Below are 21,403 nucleotides of genomic sequence, written 5' to 3' on the forward strand. Positions count from 1 at the left end.
GAGGTATCTGAAAGGCACTTTGTCTCTTACCATTTCTAGTCCAACATTAATTGTCTCTCTGGAAAAGCGGTTTTCCTCCCCTCCTCATTCCCATCTCCCCAGGAACTAGAGGGGAGTTTCCGGTGGTTGGGTCATACCCAAGTTCCCTGACCTGCTTCAGTCTTCATCTTCATTCCGAACCCTGCTGGCCATGGGGGGCAGCTTTCTCAGCTCTCTCTGTCTCTGCCCCAAGTGTGCAGGGCTGGGAACAGAGCCATTGAGAGAGGTAACTCAGGCAAAGCCAGGGTGAATCCTGTCTTGATTTTAAAATCTGATATATGGCACTAATCTTAACTTTTAACATTAGTTCACAAAAATATTGTTTACCCTAATTCCTGAGATTTGAGTGAGTTTAAGTCGCTTAGTCCTGACCGACTCTTTGCAACCCCATGGACTGTAGCCCGCAAGACTCCTCTGTCCGTGGAATCCTCCAGACGAGAATACTAGAGTGGGTAGCCACTCCGTTCTCCAGGGGAATCTTCCCGACCCAGGGGTCCAACCCGAGTCTCCTGCATTACAAGGAGATTCTTCACTGTCTGAGCCACCAGATGGTTGATGCCCCCTAATAGAACTGTAGGACTGTCCCCACATGTGTCCCTTGAATGGCAGCGTAACTCATCCCCTCATTCACACAAGGACCTATGAAGTCAGGAAGATCAGGGGGAAATGTGCACTATGTTGGAACAAAGCAAAACAAGAAATTTTAAAATCGCACCTTAGCTCCCTTTACTTCTACCAGTCCCCACAACCCTTTCACCAAAGATAAGTTACTGCCCTTCTGCTCGCACCTCCCAGAGTCCCTTTTCCTTCTGGGGCCATCCCTTCTACCAGGAAGACCTCTGGCCCTTTCTTGGGATGATTCAGCTCCCCGAAATTCTGACTCTTCCCTCCTATATAATGTGTACAGGAAAGAGGCACGAGAGAGGTCCTACGATGGGGAGCCATTCTCTGGTCAGACCAGTCTCAGCTTTGAAGGGAGGTGGTCTTAGGATTGGAAGTAAGGGCAGCTCCCAGCTGCAAGCAAGCCTCTCCCCAGCCTCAGTCTCAGCACTCCGACAGCTTTGGCCTCCATCTGCCCCAGGACATCAGAGAGCTGTCCCAGTGGAGTGAAGATTCCTGTTCAACACAGTCACGCATTTGCCAGGCACACCACCCGGCTGAGGATATAACCAAAGAATGTCTGCTGGAGGGGCTGATGCCTGCAAAGCCATGCAGAGCCCAAGAGGATGACGGAGGACTTTGCTGACAACACCAGCAACTGCCAGACATCCAGCAGATGGGAGTGTTGGAAGAAACACCAAAGATTGGAGCAAACGGAAGCAGCTTTCTGGAATGTCCATGTCAGCAGGTCACTCAACCGACTTTGGCCACAGCAGAAGACACAGTGTACTTTCTGACCACCATGGAATCACACTGAAAACCAAGAACAGAATGATCATAGGAAAACCTCTAATCACTTGGCTAAAAGAGACACACAAACATACACACTCCTTTAAAAACCAATGAATCATCAAATACTTCCTAAATATTTTTTTTAAGTGTCTGTCCCCAGCACTGACCTGTCACCCTATGGTGGAAAAGGGTGGTCTTGTGCAAACTGCAGGCTTCATTACCTAACATGTAGCATCAGCACTAAGGCGATAAGGAACGGGGAGCAGATGGTAGGTACACGAGAGCTAAATTCCTGCGGAAAATGCACTGCTAACAAACTCTGGTGGAAACAGGAATCCTAGAGACCAGTGAGGAGGCTGGAATCATGAGTGTCATGTTCAAGATTTTTGGCAAGGTAAACATACAGAAAACACCTCGTAGAACTGTTTCTCCTATTTTTCCTTCTAACTACACTCTGTAGGACTCTTCCTGCCTAGAGTTGGAGACAGGACAGTGACATCTCTCCAGGCAGAAATGCATCATTCTTGCTATACTTCTAACATATGTCTTGGACTTAAGCAAATATTACATCTCTTGGAAGTTAACACTCAAGTTAAACCACTTCTCACAAAATGCATGAACAGCATCAAAAATCATCTGAGATAGATAGATACAGATCTGAATCACTTTTCTGTACACCTGAAACGAACACAACATTATAAATCAACTATATTTCAGTAAAAAAAAAAAAATACACTAAGCGGATGCCAATTGCCTGGGAATGGTAATAAAAATAAATGTGCTTTATGAGTTTCTGACTAAAAGGGCTCAGTAAGGACTAAGATCGATGGAAAAGACTCACATCTGAATAAATCCTAGTTTCCATGAATAAAATTCAGAAATTCAGGGTTGAAAAGAAAAACCTACATGTTTCCCACAAAATAAGTAGAACTCACATCAGACTTTTCAACAGCAGCATGAAAAGAGACTGGACACAGAAAGCTGATTGTGTGCATGTGTGTACTCTGTTGCTCACTCGTGTCTTTGAGACCCCATGACTGTAGCCTGCCAGGCTCCTCTGTCCATGGGATTTTCCAAGCAAGAATACTGGAGCAGGTTGCCATTTCCTTTTCCAGTGGATCTTCCCGACCCAAGGACTGAACCCACATCTCCTGTGTCTCCTGCATTGGGAGGCAGATCCTTTACCGTTGAGTCACCTGGGAAGACCAGAAAGTTGATTACTTACTGCCCAAGGCTGAAGGGGTCATGGGAATGGGGAATGACTGCTGTCTGGAGGGTTCTTTTTGGGGGGTGATGAAAATGTTCTACAATGGACTGTGGGGATGATGGCACAACTCTGAATATATTTAAAAACCACTGAAGGGTACCCTTTAAATGCATGCATTCTATGATGTGTGAGTTACATCTCAATAAAGCTGTTGAAAAAAAAATGTGCTTTTGTTAACAGGTCTTCCTGAGGGTGATGGGATTAGAAATGAAACATAGGGACTTTCATGGTGGTCCTGTCGTTAAGACTCTGATCTTCTGATGGAGGGGGTGTGAGTTCCATCCCCGGTCCTCGAACTAGGATCTCTCATGCCACGGGGCATGGTCAACAAATTTTAAACATAATAATAATTTTTAAAGGTATTTTTCTAAAAAGGAATAAAGAAATTAAATACAGTGTTTGCCTACCAGGATCAACAATTTACAAAATAGTTTATGCTCTTTTGTTGTTGCTCAGTCATGTCCAACTCTTTGCGACCCCACAGACTGCAACACATCAGGCTTCCTTGTCCATCACCATCTCCCGGAGCTTGCTCAAATTCATGTCCATTGAGTTGGTGATGCCATCCAATCATCTCATCCTCTGTCATCCCCTTCTCCTTCTGCCCTCAATCTTGCCCAGCTTCAGGGTCTTTTCCAACAGGTGGCCAAAGTATTGGAGCTTTAGCCTCAGCATCAGTACCTCCAATGAATATTTAGGACTGTTTTCCCTTAGGATGGACTGGTTGGATCTCCTTGCAGTCCAAGGGACTCTCAAGAGTTTTCTCCAACACCACAGTTCAAAAGCATCAATTCTTTGGTGCTCAGCCTTCTTTATGGCCCAGCTCTCACATCCATACATGACCACTGAAAAAACCATAGCTTTGACTATCAACAATTTACAAAATAGTTATGCTCTAAATAGTAAGGATATTAAAAACAGATATCAGAGAGCTATTTACCAAGCCCTTCTCCTCTGGAGCCAGGACACACGGCTGATCTTCTTTTCACTGAGTTCAGGCCAGTGGAATGTGGGGGCCATGAGAAACATTTCCTCCAGGCCTGTCCCAGAAAGCTCCCCTCCTTATTCCCTCTTCTGCCACCGAACACCAAGATCCAGGAGAGTCCTAAGGTTCTATCAGATGCTTCAGTGGTAAAGCCTGAGTGCCTGAATGACTGCATGAAGCTGGAAGAGTTTCAAGGACAGGATGCTAGAAGTGATCTGCTCTAGGGCAAAGGAACATTGAACAGATATTGAACCTACACCTATATCTCTTCAGGGAGGTGTACTTTATGGGATTTAGAAAAGTAGGTTCCAGGGTAGGTTCACTTCTACCCATCACTTTCAAATGCTCCACAGGCACGGCATCTCTGTATGCCCACATGCCCAGGGAAAATACTCCCACTGCCCAAACCTCAGCACCCACTGGGTTCTGAGGAGCATCCATTTGTCTGTTAGTGTCCAATCAAGAAACAGAAAACCTTCTAGGTATATTGAGCAGAGCAAATTTCCTACAGGAGTTGATAATGAAGGTGAAAGGCTGGAATAGGGATAAGGGAGCATAAAGGATCCACAAGGATTGATAATTACAGAAGATAATACTGCCTCTCAAACTGGAGTTGAAAACTAAAAGGTCTTGCCCATCCCATGGGTGCAGGTGAAGGTGAAGTCGCTATTGTCGAAACTGAGCTTCCTGAGCAAGAACCAAAGGACCAAGGCCCAAGACATGAAGCCACAGCTGTAAACATGGCCGCGGCTGGGCTGCTGGTCTACTCTACCCCCTGCTGCCACAACCGCTGCAAGAGGCGATGTCAGAAGCTCAGAACACATGACTGCTGCCCCCTACCCCATTCCGATCTTCATCAGTGCCCTTCCCTGGAGAGCCTAACGAGAAGGCGGCTGGCAAGAGAGCCTGGGATGTGTCGCACATGGGTCTTCAGTTCCAGCAGATGAGAGACAGGTAGGAAAAAGGAACTAATTCAGCAACTAAATAAATAGAGACCCTACCAGGCACACAGTGATTGCAATCTACAGTCTTGGTCTTAGATCTTTGATACAGTGAAGGCGAACATCTGACCTATAACAAAATTAACAGCTTGTAAGTTTTTGCCCATGACATGACAAAAAGACTTAATTAGCATAGTAAGTGTATCAACTAACCAACACATATGCTTAAAATTCCTATAAGATGCTTTTAAATTTTTAAATTATTTATTCATTTAGTTTCCTTTGCACTGGTCTTCGCTGCTGCACACAGGCTTGCTCTAGTTGTGGTGAGCGGGGCTACTCTTCATTGTGGTGCGTGGCCTTCTCATTGCAGTGGCTCCTCTTGTTGCAGAGCGCAGGCTCTAAGGCACTTGGGTTTCGGTAGTTGCAGCACTCGGGCTCAGCGGTTGTGGCACAGGGGCTCAGTTGCTCCACAGCGTGTAGGATCTTCCTGGACCAGGCACTGAACTTGTGTCCCCTGCATTCGCAGGTGGATTCTTATCCATTGAGCCACCAGGGAAGCCCCTGTAAGATCTTATGTCTTTTGTCTTATACCTGAAGAGTAGCTCTGGAGAAGGAAATGGCACCCCACTCCAGTACACTTGCCTGGAAAATCCCATGGACAGAGGAGCCTGATAGGCTGCAGTCCATGGGGTCACGAAGAGTCGGACACAACTGAGCGACTTCACTTTTACTTTTCTCTTTCATGCATTGGAGAAGGAAATGGCAACCCACTCCAGCATTCTTGCCTGGAGAATCCCAGGGACAGAGGAACCTGGTGGGCTGCCATCTATGGGGTCGCACAGAGTCGGACATGACTGAAGCGACTTGGCAGCAGTGGCAGCAGCAAAAAGTAGCAAATCTACAATGAGATTTGGGGAAAGAAGCAAAGGCTACACGTATGTAAGTGTTAGATGATAATGGAGATGAATGAGGGCCAAGAAACAAGAAACAAAAATCTTTCATTATCCCCTCCACTACAAAAGACTGTTGGGAGCAGAAAGTCCTTCTAGCGATCAAAGTCAACAGCCTTGGGGCTCCTACAGTGACTGTGAGCTCAACAGTTCCCTGGTCCTGAGGTTGTTTGGCTTCCTTCTCCACACTGTTCTTTCAGAATTCTTTTTTTTTTTTTTTAATGTACATTTAACATGTCATGAATGCCATAGCATTATTCTTTTTTTTCCTCAAGGGGAAAGATGGAAAAAAACTGCTAATTTCATCATCATAAGTGGCACCTGTGTTTGCAGAGGACTCAGACTCGCCTATTTGGAAGGGACCTGTGATGGGGTTGTGATTTGCTGTCCCCAGAGGTCTCCTGCACCTGTAGGGCTGACCTACAATGACGAGCATGTACCTCAAGGACCTGGCAGCTCACCTTATTGACTGTGGGAGGGGCAGGAAGAGCCTTTAGCACCTGGCTCCACTCCTGCAAGGCAGCTTGCCCTCTGGAATTGCTTCAGGTAACATCCAATCCCCAGGAAGAACAGACTTATTTGAACAGTGCCTCACCTTGGTCTGGTAATCCTGACTCCTGCAGAAAACAACTTAGAATGGAGGGAGAGTCCTCGACATTCAAGTGTCCTCTACTTGGTAGAGAAAACTTCTGGAACTCTGCCTGGAAATCAAGAGCCCTTGAGAGTTTCACTATGCAATACTCCTCAGATCTTTCTAAATGCATCCTACATGTTCTTGACCTGGGAGGGTTCGCAGCTACACAAGATCTGCTTATTGTAGTTTCTTTAGCCCTTACATTGTCCCTGGTTTTATGTATGTACAGCCCTGCTACAGCTCTGGGGTAGGTGGAATATATGGGTATAATTTCATATTTGAAGCTGGGCATGTCTGTTGGAATTTTCAGCCCATGTATTGAAAGCTTAGGGCTGCATCTTTGTGAGAAGTCTCCAAATGAATAAAGTAAATCAAGTCATACATCAACAGTAAGTGCATCTGGTATATATCTATATAATGGAATTATACTCAGCCATAGAAAAGAAGGAACTTTTACCATCTGCAATCCCATGTATGGATTTGGAGGGCATTATGCTAAGTGAAAGGTCAGACAGAGAAATTCAAATACTGTATGATATCACTTATATGTGGAATCTAAAAAATACAAAGAAACAAATTAGTGAATATAACAAAAAGAAATATTCACAGGTATAGAAAACAGGCTAGTGGTTACCAGTGAGGAGGGGGAGAGCAGGAGGGGCAATGTAGGGGTAGGGGATTAAAAGCACAAATTACTAGGTATAAAGTGAGCTACAAGGGATATATTGTACAACACACTGAATATAGCCAAAATATTATAATAACTATAAATGGGATAAAACCTTTAAAAATTGCAAATCACTATATCATATACTTCCAACTTAAAAAATATTGCACATCAACTATATTTCAATATTTTAAAAAATGTGTTAGGGTAATGGTATGCTGGTGTTCTGCTATACATATCCTTACAGTGTTTCTGTATATTTGAACCTAATTCCAAATACAAAATGTACTGTGATGAACACAGCTTCTGCCTTCTCAGGAAAGGAGGTCTTAGGCCATCCAAAGAGGGTACTTGATATCCCTGGGTCGGGGGGGTACCCCACTGATGCTTCATGGTGTATGAAGTCAGTTTACAAGTGGACGAGTGGTCCCCAAAGTCTAGGTGGTGTCTCCACTGATACCTGGCTGGATACCCAGCACTGTGAACAGCACAAGTAGCTCAGTGCACACAAGGAGTAAGTGTTAAGGGAATTCAGGAGCAAATCAAGCATTTCTAATATTTTCCTATCTCCTTCTGCCTAGGGTATGACACAGACAAGAGATTTAGGCATCACAGGACCATCACTTCATGGCAGGAGTTGATGAACAAGGAGACGGAAACAATCTCTGATGCTCCATCACCTTTCCCACGTCCATCTGCAGCTCACAGCCACGGCCCAGAGTTATCTGAGCTGCTTTAGGCATAGGAGAGCGGTGGGCAGGTGGTCTGTGGCAGTAGAAAGGAGTGACTACACCACTCACATGTTTCCCTGGGGAACCCCAGGATATACATCTCATAATTTCCACAATGCAGAAGCACAAGGGAAGAAGGAATAAAATGCCTTCGTGGAGTTTGTAAGACAAGGTGCATTGGCGATTTGGGGACCAGCAAAGATGGAGAAGGAAATGGCAGCCCACCCCAGTGTTCTTGCCTGGAGAATCCCAGGGATGGGGGAGCCTGGTGGGCTGCCGTCTATGGGGTTGCACAGAGTCGGACACGGCTGAAGCGACTTAGCAGCAGTAGCAAAGATGTTTGCAGCTTTGGACAAAGACCAGATATTTATTTCAATTGTTGATACTTTTTAAATTTATGAAGTGAAATGCTATTGATAAATATATCTCTTCATGAGCTGAATGAGGACTCTTTGTGATTTTAGATATGCATGCTGCTGCTGCTGCTAAGTCGCTTCAGTTGTGTCCGACACTGTGTGACCCCATAGATGGCAGCCCACCAGGCTCCCCCGTCCCTGGGATTCTCCAGGCAAGAACACTGGAGTGGGCTGCCATTTCCTTCTCCAATGCATGAAAGTGAAAAGTGAAAGGGAAGTCGCTCAGTTGTGTCTGATCCCTAGTGACCCCATGGACTGCAGCCCACCAGGCTCCATGGGATTTTCCAGGCAAGAGTACTGGAGTGGGGTGCCATTGCCTTATCCTTATATATGCATAGATATTGTGAAAAAAGAAAGCAAAGTGGAGTCTCTCAGTCGCGTCTGACTCTTTGCAACCCCATGGACTGTAGCCCTGACAGGTTCCTTTGTCCATGGAATTTTCCAGGCAAGAATACTGGAGTAGGTTGCCATTTCCTTCCCCAAATGGATCTTCCCATCCCAGGGATTGAACCTGGGTCTCCTGCATTGCAGGCAGACTCTTTACCGTCTGAGCCACCAGGGAATCACTTATTGCTAAAATGAGGTACTTTTATTCATGTATTTCATCGTCATGGATGTAAACTCTGAAAACACTTGTCACATGATTTGCAGTTGTAGAATAAACAATTTTTGTAATAGCAATGCTGTTTAAATCTTTCAGTCATTCTGAACAACAGTCTAAAAATGGTGTGGTAATTTATCACTCAAAATGATTTTTAATAATTTTATCAGTCACAGCTAAATTAAGTCCTCTTTGGATTTTATTAAGGCAAAGAAGTAGAAATCACTTGATAGAGACAGTTTTTCCTTGGAGAAGGAAATAGCAACCCACTCCAGTATTCTTGCCTGGGACATCCCATGGATGGAGGAGCCTGGCAGGCTACAGCCCAAAGGGTTGCAGAGAGTCCGACACTACTTAACTAAATAACAACGGCAGCACTTTGTTATATTGTGATGTATTTCATTTTTGTTTCCCTACTGTAGTATACTGTCAGGAATATTAAATGTTATTATTGGTATTTTGACAAGTGATATTTGAGTTGGAGATCTAGAGATCTGGACTTCTAGAGTCCTGATTTATGTTATCAGCACTTTTACTACCAAAAGGTCCAATGAATAATTTTGAAGTTTCTGTCTCTCTTCTCTCTATAGCATTTATTAAGCCAAATTCCAACACAATTATTCAAATAATCCAATAAAAATATGTATTGGCATTTAAAAAAAATTTTGGTCTGTATCACCAAATAAGACTTTAAACTGTTTCCTTGAGGTCTAGGAATTTCTAAAGGCAGGGTCAAGGCTCCGTGTTAAGATTCTGGTGGATGATGCAGAGACCGACTGTCTTCGGTAAGTTGGAACAAGAGGGATTGTGAAAGGGGAGGTGGGAGATATATTCATCAGTTTCAAGATGTGGAATTAAAAAAAAAAAAAGCACAATGTGAGAGTTGTGAGTTAAGTTTTATTTGGGGCAAAATGAGGACTATAACCCAGGAGACAGCCCCTCAGAGAGCTCTGAGACATTGCTCCAAAAAGGCAGGTGGGGGAAGGTCAGTATACATGTAATTTTGGTGAAGGAGGAATACATGCAATCAAGCACATACTTTTTCAGAAGGTTTCTGCTAGTCATAAGGAGCAATCGTCACCATGAAGGATTTTGGTGCTTTTCTAGATATGCAAAGATACAAGAATTGGGCTCACAAAATCCTGAAAGCATCTAACTATCTGAAGACTGCCAGTTCCCCGCTCCCCCCAACCCCAAGCACAGAATGCCTCGTTTCTGCTCTCCACCCTAAACTCTTTTTAGGGGGTGTTGAAAAGCATAAGCTGCAGCAGCATGTGACTCAATCCTCGTAGAGGCAGATGGCAAGTGCCAATGGCAAGGGCCAATTTGTAGTTGACAAAGACCTAGAGAATCCCTGGGATTTCAACCTCAGCCAAAAGGATGTGAGCGTCCAGAACATTGTGTTAAGGACTTGAGTCCCCAGAGTCCCTGTGTGTCTTGGGATAAATAATCTTTCTCCACCTACTACTTCCTATAACCTTCCTTCCAATAGTCAGTATTAAGGATATTAAAACCACAGTGACAGGTACTTAGAACTGGCCATTAAACAGTAAATAAAAGTGATTGAAAAGTAATGGCCTCTTCTTTACTGAGAGAAATCCCAGTGGAACCAGAGACAAATTCTGAAGCACACTTTGTTAGCACTGAGGATAAATAAACATTCTTCATTGGCAGAGTCAGGTAAGCTCGCCTTGACACTGGACTTTGGAAATGCGGTGATTTATTTTGTTTGACTTAGTAGTTATATTCTTTTTCCCCCCTATTATGTAAGTGTCATAACTGACATTTACCACCAGATACTGTGCTGGACATTTCGTCCCTATTAATTTATTTATCTTAAAACAAATCCCATGAGGCAGGCAATATTTTATTGCCTTATTTTACAGATGGGGAAACTGAGGCTAGGAGGGTCAGCACCTTGCTGGCGTCCCCACACGCAGAAAGTGCCAGAGCTGGACTTGAACCCAGGGAGTCTGGGACCAAAATCAGGCCCTCCTCTCAACTAAGCAAGCGAGCCCATGCTAATTTTGAGACATTCAAACAGTACTTTAGAACTCAAAACCAACCCACAACTATCCGGTTAAGATTTTAATGACAGCTACACTGAATCTGTAGAGCAATTTGAAAGCAGTTGACATCATTAGATGTTTTCTCATTTCCTTGAAAACAAGATGGTATTTATTAGGTCCTTTTTGGGCCACAACTCGAAACAAATTATGAAATGAAAAGGCTCACCAGTAAAGCAAACATACAGTAAAAGCAGGAAACCGTCCATATACAAAGCCAGGAGGGCGGGTGAAAGACAGAAGTAGTGAACTCCTCCGTAGCCACAATAAGTAGTTAAGGGATACACAAACAGTTAGATGTAAAATATGATGCCAAAAACAGTAATTATAGGGAATTCCATGGTGGTCCAGAGGGCAGGACTCCGTTCTTTCATTGCTGTGGGTTCAGGTTCAATTCCAGGTCAGGGAACTAAGATCCCACATGCAGTGTGCAACCAAAAAAAAAACAAAAATGAAACAGTCATTGCGATGGGAGGGGCATACAAATGCAGGGCTTTTAAAAGATCAGCTACTTAGAATAGTCACATATAAATATATATAATACACACACATATATAAAAGTATCTATTTAGACTACTACACAAAACCTCATGATAGGTTTTTAATCCAGAAGTAGAGTTTCATGATGTTATCTTTAAAGGTCTGCTTATTTCTGATTAAATATATTTCAGCATATTTTTGTTGTTGCTGTCATTACCTTTGTCCATTTATCATTATTTCCATTATGTTATATGCCCATGGCAGTTGGTTTATCAATTGTACTTGATGTTTGTATGCTGATCTTGATCTTGTATTCAGCTAATCTGATGAATTCTCATGAGTTCTAATAGTGTTTTCAATACGATGTCTTTAATTCCCTGGTAGTTTTGATCAGCTGTCTGTAAGGGGCGACAGATTCCTTGATTTTTCTTTTCCCATGGATTTTCCCCCCCTTGTTTGAAGGGAGTATTTAAACAACATATGTCCCTCTTTTTTTTTTTTTTTTTTAAAGTAGACGTTATTTTTTGGAGCAGTTTTAGGTCCACAGCAAAACTGAGTAGCAAGTTTCAATATAGTCCCTGCCCCCACACAGGCACAGCCTCTCCCACTATCAACAGATCTCATCAGATGGTTCAACTGTTCCGATGATGAATCTACATTTGTAATGTGTGTGTGTGTGTGTGTGTGTGCGTACGCTGTGCTCAGTCACATCTGACTCTGTGCAACCCCTTAGACTGTAGCCCACCAGGCTCCTCTGTCCATGGAATTTTCCAGACAAGAATACTGCAGTGGGTTGCCATTTGCAATAGGTAAGATTAAATCTGACTCCATATTGGATCTGCTTCTTTTACTTTAACCTTTGTATTCTGTTGCTTTTGCTACAAGTTAGTCATAAAGGGATATTGCCTACAAGCTTAAATTATACATAACAGTCCATCTCTGGGAACACAACCTCCCATGTCATGAGAATTAAGCTAAAATACCTTTCATTGTTAGAGTAGGACTGACGTATATACACTATCAAGTGTAAAATAAATAGTTAGTGGGAAGCTGCTATGTAGCATAGGGAGCTCACCTCCATGTTCTGTGATGACCTAGAGAGCTGGGATGGCACCCCAGTCCTGGAAGATCCCGTGGACGGAAGGTCCTGGTAGGCTACAGTCCATGGAGTCACAGAGTCGGAAACAACTTAGCAACTTTGCTTTCACTTTTCACTTTCAGAGGGCTGGGGTGGGGGTGGGTGAAAGGGAGGCTTTAGAGGGAGGGGATATATGTATACATACAGCTGATTCACCTTGTTGTACAGCAGAAACTAATGCAACACTGTAAAGCAATTATACTCCAATAAAGAAAAATAAAACCTAAAATACCTTTGTTTAGCTCCCGAGAAACCTCCTGACAAAGCCCACCTGTGAACGGCTACGGGAAGGAAGAAATTAACCCATCCCCTTCAGAGTCTGACTGGAACCAGGGAATGCTTGCCTTTTCCACCCCTCTCTCCAAGTTAGTGTAAAAGAAGCCTGTATTCTAACTCAGGGAAGATGGTTCTTTGGGACAGTAGCTCACCATCTTCTCAGTCTGCTGGTTTTCCAAGTAAAGTCACTATGCTTTGTCCCAATAACTCCTCTCTCAATTTATTGGCCTGTCGTACAGCGAGCAGTGTTGGTAGTCAGTGATCAATTCCAAAAGGATGGGAAAACTGATAAAGGAAAACAACCCTGAATATTCACTGGAAGTACTGGTGCTGAAGCTCCGATACTTTGGCTACCTAATGCAAAGAGCCGACTCATTGGAAAAGACCCTGATGCTGGGAAAAAATTGAAGGCAAAAAGAGAAGAGGGTAGCAGAGGATGAGATGGTTAGATAGCATCACTGACTCAATGGACATGAATTTGAGCAAACTCCAGGAGATAGTGGAGGACAGAGTAGCCTGGCATGATGCAGTCCATGGGCTCTCAAGTCAACTAAGCAAAGAGGAAGACAGACGTGAAAAAAACATAAACTATGAACTTTAAACATAAAAAGTCCTTAGCAAGTGGCAAGAGCTTGTGGAGTAATAAAACATGCGTAAACAATCTTCTCTGAGAGCCACCCCCGCCCGTGATGGAATACACCTGTGCCTGCACTAGCTCTGTTCTTGGATACAGAGAATTCCTCACAGCTCCACGGGCTATAAGAGAGCTGCCTAGATGTCCGTCAGCAGACGAATGAATAAGAAAGCTGTGGTGCATATACACGATGGAATATTATTCAGCTATTAAAAAGAATGCATTTGAATCAGTTCTAATGAGGTGGATGAAACTGGAGCCTATTATACACAGAGTGAAGTAAGTCAGAAAGAAAAATACCAATACAGTATTCTAATGCATATATATGGAATTTAGAAAGATGGTAACGATGACCCTATATGTGAGACAGCAAAAGAGACACATCTGTAAAGAACAGACTTTTGGACTCTGTGGGAAAGGCGAGGGTGGAATGATTTGAGAGAATAGCATTGAAACAAGTATATTACCATATGTGAAATAGATTGCCAGTCCAGGTTTGATACATGAGACAGGGTGCTCAGGGCTGGTGCACTGGGATGACCCTGAGGGATGGGATGGGTAGGGAGGTGGGAGGGGGGTTCCGGATGGGGAACACATGGCTAATTTACAATATTGTAAAGTAATTAGCCTTCAATTAAAATAAATTAATTTTTTAAAAAGAGGGCAGGAAACAAGAATATGCTTTTTGAACAAAACACAAAAAAGGAATAAAAAATTTTGCTTGATTAGCGTATGTGAATGAAAACAAATTCAGCGTTATCTCACAGAAGATATCTCAAATGAGATTGCATATATATCTCCAAAATAAAACATTAGAAATTTGCAACTTTTTTATCAAACAATGTATGATGCATGGTGATAGCCTCCTCCTATTTTGGAAAGGAAGGATGGGGTCTGTAACTCCATTTATATCCATATACTTTGTGTTGTCTTTAATAGCTTTAAAAAGTCCAAACAATTTGCTCTTTGCTATGTTTCCATAATAAAGGCAAACAGTTCTCGGATAAAAAAAAAAAGAGAGAGAGCTCTGACTACCTACCTGGGACCCTGGATCTACAGACTCAGAGACCATGAGGTGGGTTTACTTCTCCATTTATTTCAGACACAGGAAGTGAATCTAGGTTTCCTTTCTAGTTCTAAAAATTGGTGATTATATGGTTTTCACTGGTGCTCTAAACCAGGAACTGTTGACAACCTATGACTCATTTGACAGAAAGGACAAGAAAATAGTGGTCAGTGTTTATTGAGAGTTTAGTTTGTGTCAGACCCTGGTAAATGTTACACACACACACACATATACACCCATACATTTATTCATCATATAAAACCTATGATGTGGCAGTGTTATTAGCCGCCTTGTACAAATGAGAAAATTGCATTAAATTATATAAACAGAGTAATCATCCTAAGATCTGAGACCCTAAGATCTGAGAGCGCAAACTGTCTGAACTCCAGTCTCCGTGATCCTCGCCACGGTGCCCCTGGCTCCTTGGGGGTGGAAGTAGAGCTAGCTAAAGGATCTCCTCAACTGGATATCCTGCGGGATTAAGGGAGTACCACGGTTGCCTCCAACTGGGATTTATCCAAACCCTGCTAATGTGCTCACTGATAACACAGCTCATAAATGTGGCCCTCATTAGTTAAGGATTTTCTTGTTGGTTCTCAGCCCTGCTGCCCCCATAGAGTCACTGGTGGGGTTTAAATATTAATAAATGGAATTTGTCTGGAATTTATCTCAAATTTACTGAGTCAAAATCTCCAGAGAGGGGAGCATGGGGAATTTTTTAAAAGCTCCCACATGATTTGACTGCATGAGCAAGTGGGCGAACCTCTGGCCAGAACTCTCAAATGGACGTTCATTTCAGAGGATCAACTGTGATTTTAAAAAAGTGTCTCACACTTTTTTAACTGTGATTTTAAAAAAGTGTCTAACACTGCTCACATAGAGCAGTGTTAAAGACAGACAAAGAATGTTGCTCACCACCCAGTCTCACAAGGAGTAAGTTGTAACCCGGTTCATTGCAGCATTATTCACAGTAGCCAAGATATTCGAACAACCTAAGTGCCCATCAGTGGATGACTGGATAAAGAAGATGAGGTGTGTGTGTGTGTGTGTGTGTGTGTGTGTGTGTGTGTGTGTGTGTGTGTATAACACAGAATATTACCTAGCCATGAAAAAGGACATCCTGCCATTTGTGACAATATAGATGGACCCTGGGGACATTATGCTAAGTGAGGTACGTCAGACAGAGAAACACAAATACTGTATGACATCCTCATATGTTAAATCTAAAAAAGCCAAACTTGTAGAGTCAGAAAGTAAATGGTGCCTAGCAGGGGATGGTGCTTAAGGGTATAACGCAGACGTTGTTTAAAGACACAAACCTGCGACAAGCGTAGTAAATAAGTCCTGTGAACTAAGGCGCAGGGTCAGCACATAGACAACAGTCTTGTATTATAATATTGCTGCGAGGCTAGGGACTAGAACGTACCCATTCCAACCACTAGAAAGAAACGATAAGGGCTTCCCTGGTGGCTCAGTGGTAAAGAATCTGCCTCCCAGTGCGGGAGATATGGATTCAATCCTTGATTCAATAAGATTCCACATGCCTGCTGGGCAATTAAGCCCAGGCACCACAACTACTGAGCCTGTGCTCTAGAGCCCAGGAGCCGCACCTGCAGAGCCCATGCTTTCTAGAGCCCGTGCTCCACAAGAGAGACCACTGCAACGAGAAGCTTGCGCCCTGCAGCAAGACCGTGGCCCCTGCTGGCTGCAACTGGAGAAAAGCCCATGCAAAACAAAGACCCAACACAGCCAAAACTATATAAATAAATACAAATAAATATTTTAAAAAGAAAAAAATGATAATTATGTGATGTGCCAGAGGTGCTAATTCTTACTATCCTGGCTATCATATTACAATGTATAAGTGGATCAAATTAACCTATTGTACACCTTAAATTTGCATAATGTCAGGAAGATCCCCTGGAGGAGGGCATGGCAACCCACTCCAGTATCCCTCTGAGAAAATTCCATGGACAGAGGAGGCTGGGGGGCTATGGTACCCAGGGTCACAAAGATTCCGGCACGACTGAAGCAACTGAGCATGCACACACAAAAACATATGTCAATGTGCTACATTTTTTCCATAAAAATAAGTTTCTAAGATAAAAAAATGAATAATAATATTCTTCCTTTGATTTTTTCAATAATATAAAAGCATAAAATCCATTCTTAGCTTTCAGGCCATGCAAAAACAGGTGTAGGGCCAGATTTGACCCATGGGCCATAGTTTCCTGACCCCTGACCTAACTCACAAAAAGCCCCCAGCCCAAATGGATTTACTAAATGATTTTCACTAACCTGCAAGAATCAGATAATGTCTATGACATTTAAACTGTTTTTGAGCACAGGTCAAACTAATGAACATTTACAGAGCATTCAATGTGTCAAGAAATGTATCAAGCTTACTATACCCACTATTTAAACAGCTCCAATTAGTATGCTTCCCATGTTCTAGATGAGTAAACTGAGGTTCAGAGAGGGTAACTTGGCAAAGATCACAAAGCTAGGGAATGAAAGGATTGGTTTTTTAGCCTGGATCTCCTGTCTCCAGAATCCATACTGTTGTTTGTGAGAGTGTTGACTAATTACATCCCTTTGTGATTCATTCCGAGCTCTGAATCAAATGAAAAATATCCACAGGCGTAAAATATAAATAGCTGTCAAAAGATCAGCTCCAGAAAGCTGAATTCTAGGGCAAAATGAACTTTCCCAAGCATAACTGAATAGCTACTGTCTTCTGGCTCCACCCCCTGGCCTGCCCCAGTGAGCTTAAACACAAGGCGGGAGCAGAAAGAAAAAAGAAACAATTGAAAAAAGAGAAAAGAAAGAAAAAATAAAACAAGCAAACAAAAAAAGATGGCAGAAGCAGAGCAGCAATGAACGAACAAGGAGAATGATTAACACCTACATTCCAGAGTGTTATAAGAACTGCAGACAATTATACCCCAAAATAGGGCTTCCCTGGTGGCTCAGATGGTAAAGAATCTGCCTGCAATGTGGGAGACCCAGGTTCGATCCCTCTATGGAGAAGGTCCCCTGGAGAAGGAAATGGCAACCCACTTCGATATTCTTGTCTGGAGAATTCCATGGATAGAGGAGCCTGGTGGTTTATAGTCCGACTCCCGCAAAGAGCTGGACAAGACTGAGCAGCTAACATACACACACACGCACGCACGCACGCACGCACACGCACGCACGCACGCACAGCCCAGAATAACCTCCAAGTGAAGGAACGAGTAGAGATGAGAAAAGAGCCTGCAGGCAGGCTAGATCCTAAAGGAGCTCTAAGGAGGGGTGTGGCTCACAAACTCAGCAATCCATTGCCCAATTTCACAGCCAGTTCTCCTCGCAGGGACTTCCCTGGTGGCTCAGACAGTAAAGCGTCTGCCTACAACGAAAGAGACCCGGGTTCGATCCCTGGGTTGGAAAGATTCTCTGGAGAAGGAAATGGCAACCCACTCCAGTACTCTTGCCTGGAAAATCCCATGGACGGAGAAGTGTGGTAGGCTACAGTCCATGGGGTCGCAGAGTCAGACACGACTGGACGACTTGGCTTTCACTTTCTCCTTGCGGGAGGATGAAGACCTCTCTCCTCCAGGTAGACAAAGAGTGGGGTTATAAGCAGCTCTACTATGTTTACAGTTGCCAATAGCTATAACCAATGTAAATAACCGACTGCTATACACGCGCTGATACAGAAAAGGGTCCAGGATGCAGTACTGAGTGAGAAGAGGAAGCTAGGGAACTCTACGCAAGACATGATTTTATCTGCTATCAGAATGGCTGCAGATGGAGGAGGCGCCCTCCAGTGGCCAGCGTTATAATCGCAAGTCTTCCACCAGCCCACTCTTAAGGGAATACTGCCACCTTGTGGTCCGCGCGCTGTAATTGCGTCCCGTGCCTCTGATCTGAAGTGGATGACTGAGGCAGGTCCTGGAGGACACCGGCTTAATTTCATCCACGCCTGGAAAAGGCAGTAAGAAATGATTCCGTTCTGAAAGAAGTCCCTTCAGCCTAGTCTAAATTTCCAAAAGACAGTCTCGTTTATCCCTTTAGAAAAAAGCTGAGATTCAAACCCTGCTATCACCAGGCTGCTCATCCTCATCTATCAGCCACAGCAAAAAAAGTATTAATAACTTGCTTGGCAAAAAGCCCTTGCCAAAGAGACCAGGGAGTGCCAAACACAACCTCTGCCCCAGGAGAACTACAGTCTAGGATGAGAAGATGATAGATGGAAAGATATTGATATTGACAAATGCAAAGCAGGGGCTTAGTAATACATTAATAGAACAAACAGGATTTTATTTATTTATGATTTACAGATCAGTTCTTTCCAAAAACTATTTAAGTGAGTTACAGTATTAGAAGGGAAGGAGGTGCTGAATCATTTAAGACAGAGAGATCCCAAGGCTTGAAGATGGAAGAACAGTCATTAATGCAAACATGAGTTATTGATCTTCAACTTTCAGAGTCAATCTGTAATCAAAGCACTTAATTTATGACAAAGGAGGCAAGACTATACAATAGAGGGAAGACAGTCTCTTCAATAAATAGTGCTGGGGAAACTGGACAACTACATGTAAAAAACGAAATTAGAACAAACTTTAACACCATGCAGTTTTCAGTAGCTAAGTCATTTCTGAGTCTTCATGACCCCATGGACTGCAGCATGCCAGGCTCCTCTGTTCTCCACTATCTCCTGGAGTTTGCTCAAATTTATGTCCACTGAATCAATGATGCTATCTAACCATCTCATCCTCTGCCACCCCCTTCTCCTTTTGCCTCAGTCTTTTCCAGCATCAAGGTCTCTTCCAATGAGGAGGTTCTTCGCATCAGGTGGCCAAAGTATTGGAACTTCAGCATCAGTCCTTCCAATGAATCTTCAGGGTTGATTTCCTTTAGGATTGACTGGTTTGATCTCCTTGCTGTCCAAGGGAATCTCAAGAGTCTTCTCCAGCACCATAATTCAAAAATATCTAACACATACACAAAAATAAACTCAAAATGGATTAAAGACCTAAATGTAAGACCGGACACTATAAAACTCTTAGAGGAAAACAAAGAACATGCTCTGACATAAATCGCAGCAATATCTTTTTTGAGTCTTCTCCCAGAGTAATGGAAATAAAAACAAAAATAAACAAATGGGACCTGCTGCTACTGCTGCTGTTAAGTCGCTTCAGTCATGTCCGACTCTGTGCGACCCCAAAGACGGCAGCCCACCAGGCTCCCCCGTCCCTGGGATTCTCCAGGCAAGAACACCAGAGTGGGTTGCCATTTCTTTCTCCAATGCATGAAAGTCGTGTCCGACTCCTAGCGACCCCATGGACTAGAGCCCACCAAGTTCCTCCGTCCATGGGATTTTCCAGGCAAGAAAGAGTACTGGAGTGGGGTGCCATTGCCTTCTCCAAAATGGGGCCTAGTTAACTCAAAAGCTTTTGCACAGCATAGCAAACGGTAAACAAACCAAAAAGACAACCCAAAGAATGGGAGAAAAGATTTGCAAATGATTCAACTGACAAGGGATTAATCTCCAAATTTACAGTTCATGCAGCTTAATATTATAGGAGTAAACAATCCAATCAATAAATGGGCAGAAGATCTAAATAGACATTTCTCAAAAGACATTCAGATGGCCAAGAGGCGCATGAAAAGATGTTCAGCATCGCTGGTTGTTAGAGAAATGCAAGTCAAACTATAATGAGCCATTCAGTCAGAATGGCTATCATCAAAAAAAAATCTACAAACAATAAATGCTGGAGAGAGTGTGGAGAGAAGGGAACCCTCCTACACTGTTAGTGGGAATGTAAATTGGTACAACCACTGTGGAGAAGAGTATGGAGGTTCCTTGAAAGACTGAAAATAGAGTTACCATATGATCCTGCAACCCCACTCCTGGGCATATATCTGGATATAAGCATTGCAACACTGTTTATAATAGTCAAAGCCTGGAAGCAACCTAAATGTCCATCAACAGAGGAACGGGTAAAGGAGGTGTGGTGTATTTATATATACAATGGAATGTTACTCAGTCACAAAAAAGAATGAAACAATGCCATTTGCAACAATATAGATGGACCTAGAGATTATCTTATTAAGTCAGAGAAAGACAAATATTAGATGATATCACTTATATGTGAAATCTACAGCATGATACAAGTGAGTGAAAGCCACTCAGTTGTATCCAACTCTTTGTGACCCCATATAGTCCATGGTATTCTCCAGACCAGAATACTGGAGTGGGTAGCCACTCCCTTCTCCAGGGGATCTTCCCAACTCGGGTATCAAACCCTGGTCTCCTGCATTGCAGGCAGATTCTTTACCGGCTGAGCCTCAGGGGAGCCCTGATACAAGTGAACTTATTCACAAAATGGAACAGACTCACAGACTTGGAGAACAAGTCATGGTTCAAATTTATGGTTACCAAAGGTGGAAGGGAGGAGAAGGATAAATTAGAAGTAAGAGGTTAACAACCCTAAAGGCAGAAAGTGAAGAGGACCTAAAGAGCCTCATGATGAAGATGAAAGAGGACAGTGAAAAAGGTGACTTAGAACTCTACGATCATGACATCTGGTCTCATCACTTCATGGCAAATAGATGGGGAAACAATGGAAACAGTAACAGACTTTATTTTCTTGGGTTCCAAAATCACTGTGGATGGTGACTGCAGCCATGAAATTAAAAGATGTTTGCTACTTGGAAGAAAAGTTATGACCAATCTAGACAACATATTAAAAAGCAGAGACATCACTTTGCTGACAAAGGTCCAATTAGCCCAAGCTATGGTTTTTCCAGTAGTTGGGTATGGATGTGAGAGTTGGACCATAAAGAAGGCTGAACGCTGAAGAACTGATGGTTTAAATATGTGCTGCTGGATAAGACCCTTGAGAGTCCTTTGGACAGCAAGGAGATCAAACCAGTCAATCCTAAAGGAAATCAATCCTAAATATTCATTGGAAGGACTGGTGCTGAAGCTGAAGCTCCAATACGTTGGCCACCCGATGAGAAAAGCTGACTCATTGGAAAAGACCCTGATGCTGGGAAAGATTGAGGGCAGGAGGAGAAGGGAGTGACAGAGGATGAGATGATTGAATGACATCAGCGACTCAATGGACAT

The 21,403-nt window shown here is 43.2% G+C and overlaps 1 protein-coding gene across 1 annotated transcript in view; it reads left to right on the plus strand.

Moving 5' to 3' along the window:
• The window catches only part of CSKMT (citrate synthase lysine methyltransferase), a 427,761-nt gene that overhangs the window by 133,197 nt on the left and 273,161 nt on the right, over nt 1-21,403 (plus strand). The gene's annotated exons all lie outside the window — the stretch shown is intronic.

The sequence above is a fragment of the Bos taurus genome, chromosome 29 (assembly GCF_002263795.3).
Source record: "Bos taurus isolate L1 Dominette 01449 registration number 42190680 breed Hereford chromosome 29, ARS-UCD2.0, whole genome shotgun sequence".
Classification (NCBI taxonomy): Eukaryota; Metazoa; Chordata; class Mammalia; order Artiodactyla; family Bovidae; genus Bos; species Bos taurus.